We start from the raw sequence: 11322 nt of genomic DNA, 5'->3' as shown, positions 1-11322 counted from the left end.
CCATGCACAGAATCATGTAATGATAAGCAACACTCAAATTGGCAATTCATTAGTACTTGAGCCTCTTGCCTGTTTCTAGCATGTTTATTAATTTTCCCCCTGCAAGGTGGGGTTGTGGTGTTCCATATGAAACACTAGAGTAAAGTCAGCGGCATTCCTAGGCTGAGGATGGAAGAAACATTCATTATCCCTTTGAATCCTATTGGGTGATGTTGGTTTTTTTTTTTTTTTTCTTACTTTTCTGTTCCCCAAACACAACAAGTGAATTATTTCCTAATAAAACTTCCACTAGGCCGGACTGTGTTGATGGAACATAATTTTTAATATGTAGTGGCCTGGAATCTGACAGATATTGGAAGAGTGGGTGCCCCTGTTTTAAAAAGCTGAATGTGGCTGCCAGCAATATCACTGCTTCCTGATGTCTATTATAGTCAGCACAAGGTTAGACAAATACATTCCCACCAGCACAAAATAGCAACCTTCCAAAATGTATGTCAGTGGTGTATTTATAGCCAAATCCAGAAGGGGCTGGTACTTCTTATGCTGTTCCCATTAATGAGACGAATGTCAGCACGCATAAGCTATTTTTTTGTTCCTGCTTATCAAATCTTTCAAAAAATTGATAACTAGTCTTTATAGATTGTGAAAGTCAGATATAACTCTGAATGCATTACTTTACTGGACCCCTTGGGGTAAACTTATCACCTGGAAACCATTTTACGTGGACGATTTGACTTTCATGTGGAGTGTCATAGTGCACCCTAGATGGAAATCTAAAATAAAATATCTGGACTACAACCTTCCTCTTGATGGAATTTATGATTCCCTCAGCACAATAATTTTGAAAATTATATCCCTTAAGCTACAAGACTTGATATATTATTAAGTGCTTGAGTTGAAGAAGATTTCCAATAGACTTACGTGCTGTCTAGAGGCATAGATTAATTTCTATGGAACCACAAGCTTAGCTCAAACTGTTTTTCAGCAATCTAAACTGCCAGCTTCATCTTCATTCTAGGACAGGACAGAGTGTCCATCGCATCGCTGGCAGCTCCGAGACATGCTGCTTTTAGCAAACTCTTCCAGGTGACGATGACTATTGATCCACTGGAGAATTGGTTGTATTCAGTCAATTACACCCCAGAGAGATTGGCATGTGCTTGGGGCTTTTATCTTTTTATTTCTCACAGCATTTTCTGGTTTCAGTTCTCCTCTGGCCAAACTTAACTGTCATATGGAGAATGCAGGTAGGGGGAGTCTGAAGGGCACTGTTTCCATGAAGCTAGAGAAGAGTTTGTGTGTGTGTGTGTTGCTTTAAGGGGCTTGTGCTATCAGAGGGGCACTCAATTCAGTTCTCTTCTGCTGTTTTTTACAACACCTCTGTCCTCATCACTTCCATTGGTCTTTGAAAATCAGCAATGACCTGCTATATAAAAACCACTGGACTGCCTGCCCACAGCTAGAGAGAGCCAGAAATCTTGCATGCAGGGTTCATTTTTATAAGAATCTTTTCCCCTTTACTCATGGCAAAGTTGAGTATTCCATACTCAACTTTGGGTTTAGACTAGTTGTTGTCAAGTTGATTCCAACTGATGACAACTCCATGTGTGCCAGAGTAGAATTATGCTACATTGGGTTTTTGGGAAGTAAATTATCTGACCTTTCTTACAAGCTGCATCTGGCTGGACTTGAACCTCTAACCTTTCAGTAAGCAGGCAATCATGATAACCATTTGCACAAGCCGGTGGTCTTGTTACTGTTATTGGTGCTGTTGCATTGATTCTCATGTGTGGTGAACCTATATCTGTACCATACTCACAAATATTGCTATGTTTGAACCCATTGCTGTATCAACCCATCTTGTTTCTCTGTTTCACTGACCCTCTATTCTGCCAAGCATGATGTCCTTCTCCAGATAACGTGTCCAAAGTACATAAAACAAAGTCTCACCATCCTGGCTTCTATGGAACATCCCAGCTCTTTCCAAGACAGATTTTTCCTTGCAGGCAGTCTGTGGTACTTTCCATATTTATTCTTCACCAACACCATAATAGAAGAGCATCAATTCTTCTTTGCCTTTCCCTGTTCGTTATACAGCTTTTGCATGCATATGAGGTCATTGAAAATACCATGTCTTGAGTCCGGTGCACTCTAGTTTTAAAAGTGACATCTTTGCTTTTTGACATTTCAAAAGATCTTTGCAGCAGATTTGCCCAATGCAATATGTTGTTTGATTTCCTGACTGTGGCTTCCGTGGGTATTGATTGTGGATAGAAGTAAAATGAAACCCTTGACAATCTCAGTCTTTTCTTCATTATCATGATGTTAATACTGGTCCACTTGTGAAGATTTATTACTTTATGTTGAATTGTAGTACATACAGAATTAGCTTCATCAATAAGTGATTCAAGTCCTCTCGGCTTTCAGCAAGTAAATTTGTGTCATATGCATATCGCAGGTTGTTAATGAGCCTCCTCTAATCCTGATGCTGCATTCTTCTTCATATAATCCAGCTTTTTGGATGATGTAGTCCTGTAGGATAAGCACTGGCTTGCAAGGTCAGTTTGAACCACAAGGTGGGCGGTTCAAACTCCCCAGCTGCTCCTCAGAAGCCCTATACAGGGTTGCTATGAGTCAGAACCAACTTGATGACACTTAACAACAACCACAGAGCTTTATGGGAACAGATTGCCAGGTTTTTCTTCTATGGAGCAGCTGCATGGATTTGAACCATCTGTCCAGCTTTCAGTTAGCAGTTGAGCACTAAACCATTGTGCCACCAAGCTCCTTCATTAATTAATAAAAGTTATTTTTGTTCTTCTGTGAGGTTTTTAATTTATTGTGATTTCTCTTTTTAATTTATAACTGTTTTTCTCATTCTAAACAAATGTTTACTTTTGCACCTGATTTTGTGAAGAAGGTCCTTCAAGCTGGTAAGCGTCAGGCCTTACAACACCCAAACCCAGTGCTGGGTGATCTAAATCACCCTTTTCAAACATTGGTATATTAAATATTCAATTATATCATGGCCATCTATGTCTATAATCTGATATATTTCTAGAACTAAGCACTTTAGAAGTTAGAGTTTTAAAATCTTTACTAAACCTAAGTCAATTCCATAATTCATTTTAAGAGAAAATATTGACTCTATCACCACTCTGACATTGAGATTATTTTTTTAAGCTGACATAATAGATTCCTCTAAAGTTCTCTATGAAGCAAACATATTTGTGGTACTTAAACATTTTTCTTTTCCCCTGCTACCTATGTAGTTATAAGTCATCTTTAATTACTTCTTTGAAAAAGTTTGAGTTTACCAAGGACTTTACCCATTCAATGGATGTTAATGCATACTCCTTCAAATCACTTCTGACTCATAGTGACCCTATAGAACAGAACTGAACTGCCCCATTGAATTTCTTAGCTTGTAATCTTTAAGAGTCCTGGTGTGGTACTACTGAATAAGCATTAGACTGCTAACTGCAAGTTTGGTGGTTCAAATTCACCAGCCAACCCCCACTAAGACTGAAACTCAAAGGAACACATGAGCAGGCATGTAAGCTTGCTGGCGACCACATTGATCTACTCATGAGTGGAAGTGGGGGAAAGGCAACAATGAAGAAATGGGCTGAGTTCAACCACAGTCCATTGACTCCCATTGACCTGGAGATGAGAAAGAGAAGAAGAAGGGCTGGTTGTTCCAAAGTATGGTGAGACCTGGGGACACCTGAGCGCATGGACAAGGACATAGCCACTGAGGGCTAGAGCTGATATGAAGTGAGGGGAGATGCACAAGAACACCCAAACTTGCAGATTGTACCCATTTGACCTAGCCTCGATGGCTTGATAATCAGAACTCGACTAGAAAAATAAGAAACAAAAAACAAGTTTGGATAAAGGATATAAGGGTAAATTGCTACAGTTTGATGAACCTGACCTATACTCATGGAGGTAATAACTCTAAATACCAACAGAGAGGGAAGGAGTCTTCATGTCAAGAATCAACGCTATCCCCTCTGTATGTAGGGTAGATAGGGACTTAGACATTGGCTACCTAAAATGAGGGGGCGAAAAAGGCATGAAGTGACTGGCTTACAAGGTTTCAAGAGGGAGTTTAGTTTAAGAGTGTGTGTGGGAAGAAAGAGTCCCCACTGAATAGTTGTCATCTTGTCTAGATGGGTCTGATTAAAAGAGATGGGGATAAGATTCCTATGATTCAATAGTAATTGTTATCATGACTAATTGTGACTCACAATTGTAAAGGTAGAAGTTTTGTAACAAAAAATGGTTAATTTTACAGGCCAGAAACAAAGGACCCTAGAACCATCAAGGGAGACAAGCACAAGCGAAATGTGGGACCCTATCCAGAGAAGCAGTGACACCAGAGATGGAGGCAGAGATGGGGATATGGAGGGAGGGAGCAGCTGAGGACTCTAGATTCATTGGAAGAGAGAGACTAAGAGCTGGTGGCCAAGAGGCAGAATTGCAGAATGTGATCTTTGGTGGTGTAAATTATTATATATGCCTGAGTGTTGTGTTTTTTCATTTTATTTTATTTTTTTTAAATGAGCTAAAGTGAATAGAGAGAAATATTGTTAACTGATGATACATGAAGGGGAATGTAATCATTGTGATGAAACAAGTTGTATGATTTGTTGAATGTAAAACTGATGATCTGCCCTATAAACTTATACTCAATCCACAATAAAAACGTAAAGAAAAACAATTCATCAGCCATTTCTTGAGAACCCTATATAGGGTGGTTATGAGTTGGAACTGACTTGATAGCACTTACCAACAAACAACAACGTTTAGGAAAACAGATTGCTACATCTTTCTACTGAGGAGCAACTGATAGGTTTGAACCAATGATCCTTCAGTTAGCAACTAAGCACTTAAGCACGGTACCATCAGAGTTCCATAATTCATATACTAAACCAAACACTCATTGCCATCGAGTGATTCCAACTCAGGGCAATGCCCTGTGTTTCAGAGTAGACTGTGCATAGAGCTTCAGTGGCTATGACCTTTCAAAAGAAGTGCTGGCGGCACAGTGGTTACATGTTTGGTTGCTAACCTAAAAATAAATGACATTCTTCTGTCATAAAGATTGTTGTTGTTAAGTGCTGTAAGACTTGGTTCCAACCCATAGCAACCCTGTATAGGGTTTCCTAGGAGTAGCTGGTGAGCTTGAACCGCTCACCTTGTGGTTCAAACTGACTTTGCAGTCCAACACATTAACCCACAGTGCCACACCAGGACTCCAATTACAGTCTTGAAAACTCTGTGGGACAATTCTGTCCTATAGGATCACCAGGCATCTGAACTGACTCGGAGGTAAAGGGTTTGGGTTTGGTATGTCCTTTCAGAAGCAGATAACCCGGCTTTTTTCTGTGGTTAATGAGTTGGGGTTAAAATATGTTAAGACGGCTGGGGACTTTGGATCCAGAGAGGGAGAGGGACTGTGGACCGAAGACTGGGGGGGGGGGGGGGGGGAGTGTAGGGGGCGGGTTTCTAGGATATACCCTTTGGTCAGTTGATGATGCATGAAGGGGATTGGAACCATGACAATGAAATGATATATGATGGAATGAATGTAAAACTAAAGTTCTCTCATGTAAACATGTAAACTATCATATAATTCACAATAAAACATTAAAAAAAAAAACTTCATGCCACAGTAATTAAAAAGTATTTCCCTTGATTTTTAAATAAATTGCATGTGTTTATTTAAAAAAAAAGTATGTTAAGAATGATTTACTTGAATTATTAAATAAGTAAATAATTCAAAGATTAAATGCTGAATCAAGATGAATCGAGTCTGTTACTTAAAGAAATATAGGCTATATATGTATTTTTTTCTGAAGCAGAAATCTAAACTTATCGTTCAAGTTATCACCACCATTTGCAGAAAAACTATATCCCTGAAGAAGCTTATGGATCGACTGGCAAGGTGAATGTAATGTTATACTTGTCTATGGTCTTTCTAACAATTAATACAATAAGCAGGTGCTAGATAATCTCCCTAATGCAGATGGTAAAGGAGCAACTCCTCAGCCTGATTCATGAGGGGTCAGAGGCCAGCACTGATTTCAGAGAAGCCCACCTACTCCCTCCAAGCAGCACTGTGGTCCCATACTCCGAGCAATCAGTGCAGTCGACTCCAGGGCCTATGTCTCGACAGCCACAAACTTGAAGCTCATGAGCCATGGAGAATGAAAAATTACTGGGCACTTGGCAAATTTGTAGACATTTTTTGTGTGCCAGAATGATTTCTCTCCTAATCTTTTAGCCAAGGAGTCCTGGCAGTATAGTGGATTAGGAGCTGGGCTGCTAACCTCAAGGTCAGCAGTTGGAATCTACCCATCCCTCCAAGGTAAAAAGATGAGCTTTTATGCTCCCGTAAAGATTTACAGCCTGGAAATCCTGTACAGGGTTGCTGAGTCAAAACTGACTCCACGGCACACATCCACCATCTTCACTGCCATAATCAATCTTTTAGCAAGGCTGCTAGAAAACTTCTTAAATGTGAAAGCTTCTTTTGGTGTAAACTAAGGCTGCCCCAGCAGGGGACAGGTGGATTTAGAGGAAATCCTTTTCTCTTCCCCAGGACTATGATGGTCACCATCCCTGTTTGTCAATAAGGTCATTAGGAGGGTGTTGGGTGGGGAGACAGTACTGGGTGAGACTACCATAAGGGTGATACCAAAATGACTGTCTTTACAATGTTGTGTAGTGTTTCAGGAGAAATGCATTTTATTTTTACAAATAACCCTCTAGTTGTAACAACAAAAACTTGTTTTTCTATGCCCATCTTACATATGTCATTACACCTACAAGGCTAAACTCGGTGCTAATTTACATTTTGAACTTTCTTACGGGCTCTGGTCAGAACTGCCACTATTATGCAATTAACGTGGTTTCATTCGGCGCGTGCTACAAACATGCGTTGTTGTTTTTATAGTCACTGATTTTGTCACATTTTCTGCTGTTATAGAGATACAATAAAGGGTCCTGGTGTGGCGCTGTAGGAAAAGCACTGACTGGACTGCAAACTGCAAGATCGACAGTTAAAACCCGCCAGCTGATCCTCAGAAACCTTATACAGGGTGGCTAAGAGTTGGCACCGGATTGGCAGTATTTGTGAACATGTATCAGTAACTTTTTAAAGAATGGAGTAGTAATTTAAAGTAAAAGGACAAAAATCAAAACAGGCTTTTCACTCAGTTACAAATAATGTTATCTATTAAGGGGCTCAAGTAGCATAGTAGTTATAGGTCAGGCTGCTAATCTTACTGTCAGCAGTTCGTAACTACCATCCGTTCCACGGGAGAAAGATGAGGCTTTCTGCTCCCGTAAAGATTTACAGCCTCGGAAACCCTATGCAGGGCCACTATGAGTTGGAACCAACTCCAGGGCACACCACCACCACCACCACCAAACCCTATGCAGACTTACTGTGAGTCAGAATCGACTTCATGGCACATTTGTTGTTGTTAGTTGTTATCAAGTTGGTACCGACTCATAGCGACCTTACGCACAGCAGAACGAAACACTGTAACCACCATCAATAATGATGCAAATCAATGAAGAAAGATTTTACAAAGCAATTTTGTTGTTAGTATTCACATAATCTAAGAAACATTACATTTAAGCAATTTACAACTATATTTCTCACACATGCTTAAAATTGGTAATAAACATGGAGCTATATAAGCACTTTCTAAAGTGTTGAAGAGCAAAGATGTCAGTTTGAGGACTAAGGTGTGCCTGACCCAAGCAAGCCATGGTATTTTCAATCACCTCATATGCGTGCGAAAGCTGAACAATGAATAAGGGAAGACAGAGGAAGAATTGAAACTTTTCAGCTATGGTGTTAGAGGAGAATATTGAAAGTGCCATGGGCTGCCAAAAGAACCAACAGATCCTGTTGGAAGAAGTGCAACCAGAGTGCTCCTTGGAGGCCAGGATGGCCAAACTTCATCTCTCATACTTTGGACATATTGTCAGGAAGGATCAGTCACTGGAGTAGGATATCATGTTCGGTAAGGTGGAGGGTCAGAGAAAAAGAGCAAGACCCTCAACAAGATGGATTGGCCAAGTGGCAGCATGGATGGACTCAAGCGTGGCAACAGTAGTGAGATTGGTCCAGGATCAGGCAGTGTTTCATTCTGCTATGCATAGGGTCGCTATGAGTTAGTACTGACTTGATGGCACCTAACAACAGCAACAAAATACAAGCACTGACCTGCTAACTGCAAACTGGGTGGTTCAAACCCACCAGCCAGTCCTAGGAAACTCTATACAGGGTTGTTATGAGTTGGCATCCACTTCACAGCATTTAACAAAGAAACAAAAAGACATCTTTGCGGTCTAGTATGGGAGGAGGTCTATAGAGGGAGGTGACACCAGTGAGGGAGTGGGTGACACCAACCTCAGTGATACCATGCTATCTGTTAGCTTTGTTGTTGTTAAGTGCCGTCGAGTTGATTCCGACCCATAGCGACCCTGTGTTGGGTTTCCAAGGAGCAGCTGGTGAGCTTGAACCACTGACCTTGCAGTTCAAACAACTTTGCAGTCTGATGCATTAGCCCACAGCGCCACACAAGGATTCCTATAAAGGAAACCAAATCTGTGGCTGGTGACTTTGACTGTCATGGAGCCTATGCGTTTGTAGGGCATTTAGCCTCTAGACCTAAACATTCTCATCTTTAGAAAAATAAAAGTAGTTTAATTATTCACAATAAAAATCCTCCATTTCATAGAAGATAAAACTCATCTAACCCAAACTGAATTGAATGTGTGATGTGCCGCAGTCATCAGCATGCAAGCAGCCTTAAAAATGACAATATCTGACCTTAATATGTGTGACTCCATCAGGATTCCATTGTATATTTCTCAACATTCTTCTCTGAGCTGAAATCATGTCATTTATATGCAAATAGCCACGTCTTCAGCAGCTGCTGCTTCTCTGTTGAAGCCAAGGGACTTATTTGCACTTAATAAAACCTCATAAATAGGCTTTGCCTCTAAATGGGTAGGGGAGTAGAAACCAGGGCTTCAAACCGGTTCATTCTGGTTCCACCCTGTGCCAAAAATTTGCTTTTCCACCCCAGGTATACTGAATCAGAATAGATAGCTTAATAAGATCCCCAGGTGAGTCTTATGAATAAATAAAAATCACCTGGAGATCTGTAAGAATCATCTGGGGAGCTTGTTAAAATGTAGGTTATCTGATTCATTATCGCTGGAGTAGAAATGCAAATTTTCAACAAGAAGTTGAACTAGAATGAACCGGTTTGAAGCCCTGCAGGAAATCCAGCTAACCTTTAAAGTTATAATCTTCTTTTGGTTTGGAAAGCAAGAGACCACCTCTAACAACATGGCTTTCAGTTGCTAGAGAAACATAGTTCCTCACCTAGCCAGATCTTCACGGCTTCCTGCTTATGAAAAAAAAAAAAAAGCTCCTTTTCTCCAAAGTGCTGTGGTCCCCGTCACAGCTGTGGGTATTGAACAATCCCCAGCCTGGGCTGTAATTGAACCCGGACTGCATTGCAAGGAGAGTTTCTCTTTGAATGCACTCGCTTGCTTGTGGTTGGGAAGTGTCCAACTGGGAAAAGATCCCCTCAAATTCCCTCAGGATCTTGTATGTGGAAGGATAGGGGAAGAGAGAAACTCTGGGGTAACTAGAGAAGAATTTTTCCTTTTATGAGTGATGACTATTCCTCTACACTTAGGGAAAGGGCAGTATAGGGGGGCTGCTATACTCTGATTATTCAAACAGCATTGAGAGAACAGCATTAAAATCTCAGTTTAATTCATATTATAATAACATCATACTTCTCAACTACGCCCTAGATGGTCATTCTTTTTCAACAGAATTTGATGAAAAATGGAAAAGATTATATGTACTTGGCATGCATATAACATGAATTCCACCCATTTCTATTAGTGCTCCTATAAAACCAACAATGCTTCTACTTTGGAGACAACAGAAACATTAACATTTACCATTTGAGACCATTTAAGACATAAAAAAAAAAAAAAAAAGTAGAAGAATATTATAGGATAATTGTCTCCTGCTGTTAGTTGTTAAGATGAACTTGAGGCATTTATGAAAAATCAGTAATCATGGGAACAGGGTCATTTATTTTTAAAGCATTGGCTGCTGATTTGGTAATAACGACCTATTATCTTTGTCAGAGTAGTAGACTGTTGGCTCAAGCTTCATTTCTGTGTGCGAACAACTGGCAGAGATGGCTATTCTGCCTGATAAATATGTGTAATCATCCAAGACACTGGTTGACAATGCCATCATTAAATTGTCACCAACATGGCAAAGAGACAAACATCCCTTCCCTGTCAACTATCAACCATGTTTATAACGACAAAAATGCCCAGACACAATATTTATCTAGAGAACTGAAATCACTCACTCTCTCTCTCACACACACACATACCTCAAAATTCAGACATTATGAGCCAGGAAAGAGTTGTATGATATTGAATCAGTTCTGACTCATAGCTACCCTGTATAGGGTTTCCAAGGCTGTAAATCTTTACAGGAGCAGAAAGTCTCATCTTTCTCCCTCACAGCAGCTGGTGGTTTTGAAATGCTGACCTTGAGGTTAGCAGTCCAATGGGAAACCATTACACTACCATGGATCCTGGAGTCCTGGTGTGTCGCTGTAGGATAAGCAATGAACTACAAATTGGTTTCAGTCAAAAAGTTGGTGGTTCAAAACAACCAGTCACTCCTTGGAAACCCTGTACGGGATTTCTATGAGTTGGAACCCACTCAATGAAGGTTAGAAGGGTATTATATCTGGTCCATGAATCAGGAGTCCTGAGTCCTAGTCTTAGCTCTCTGACCTCAATTTTTTCAATTGTAAAATGAAGATTATATCTGTTCTGTCTTGTTGTTGTTGTGATGTGCCATGGAGTCTGTTCCAACTCATAGCAACCCTGTACAGAGTTTCCAAGGCTATAAATCTTTATGGGAGCATCCCACGGAACAGCTGGTAGTTTCAAACTGCTGACCCTGAGGTTGGCAGCCAGATTCATAACCACTTTGCTACTAGAGTTCTGCCTAGCTCCCAATATTATTGACAGTATCAAAGAGTGTAAGATACAAAATACATAATAGTAGTAGATTCCATCTTTTAGAAATTTTCTCTTGTTATATTGAAGATTTTGCACTGACTTACTTTTTGATATGATGATGTATAAGAGCCATTCTAGTATCATGAAAGCTTTCACATTAGAGTGACTTTTTTTTTTAAATCATAGTTTAGATCTTAATGTGCAAAGTGGATTTATAAT

This window comes from Chrysochloris asiatica, unplaced genomic scaffold (assembly GCF_000296735.1).
Source record: "Chrysochloris asiatica unplaced genomic scaffold, ChrAsi1.0 scaffold00002, whole genome shotgun sequence".
Taxonomy (NCBI): Eukaryota; Metazoa; Chordata; class Mammalia; order Afrosoricida; family Chrysochloridae; genus Chrysochloris; species Chrysochloris asiatica.
Note: the sequence above shows the minus strand (reverse complement) of the source record.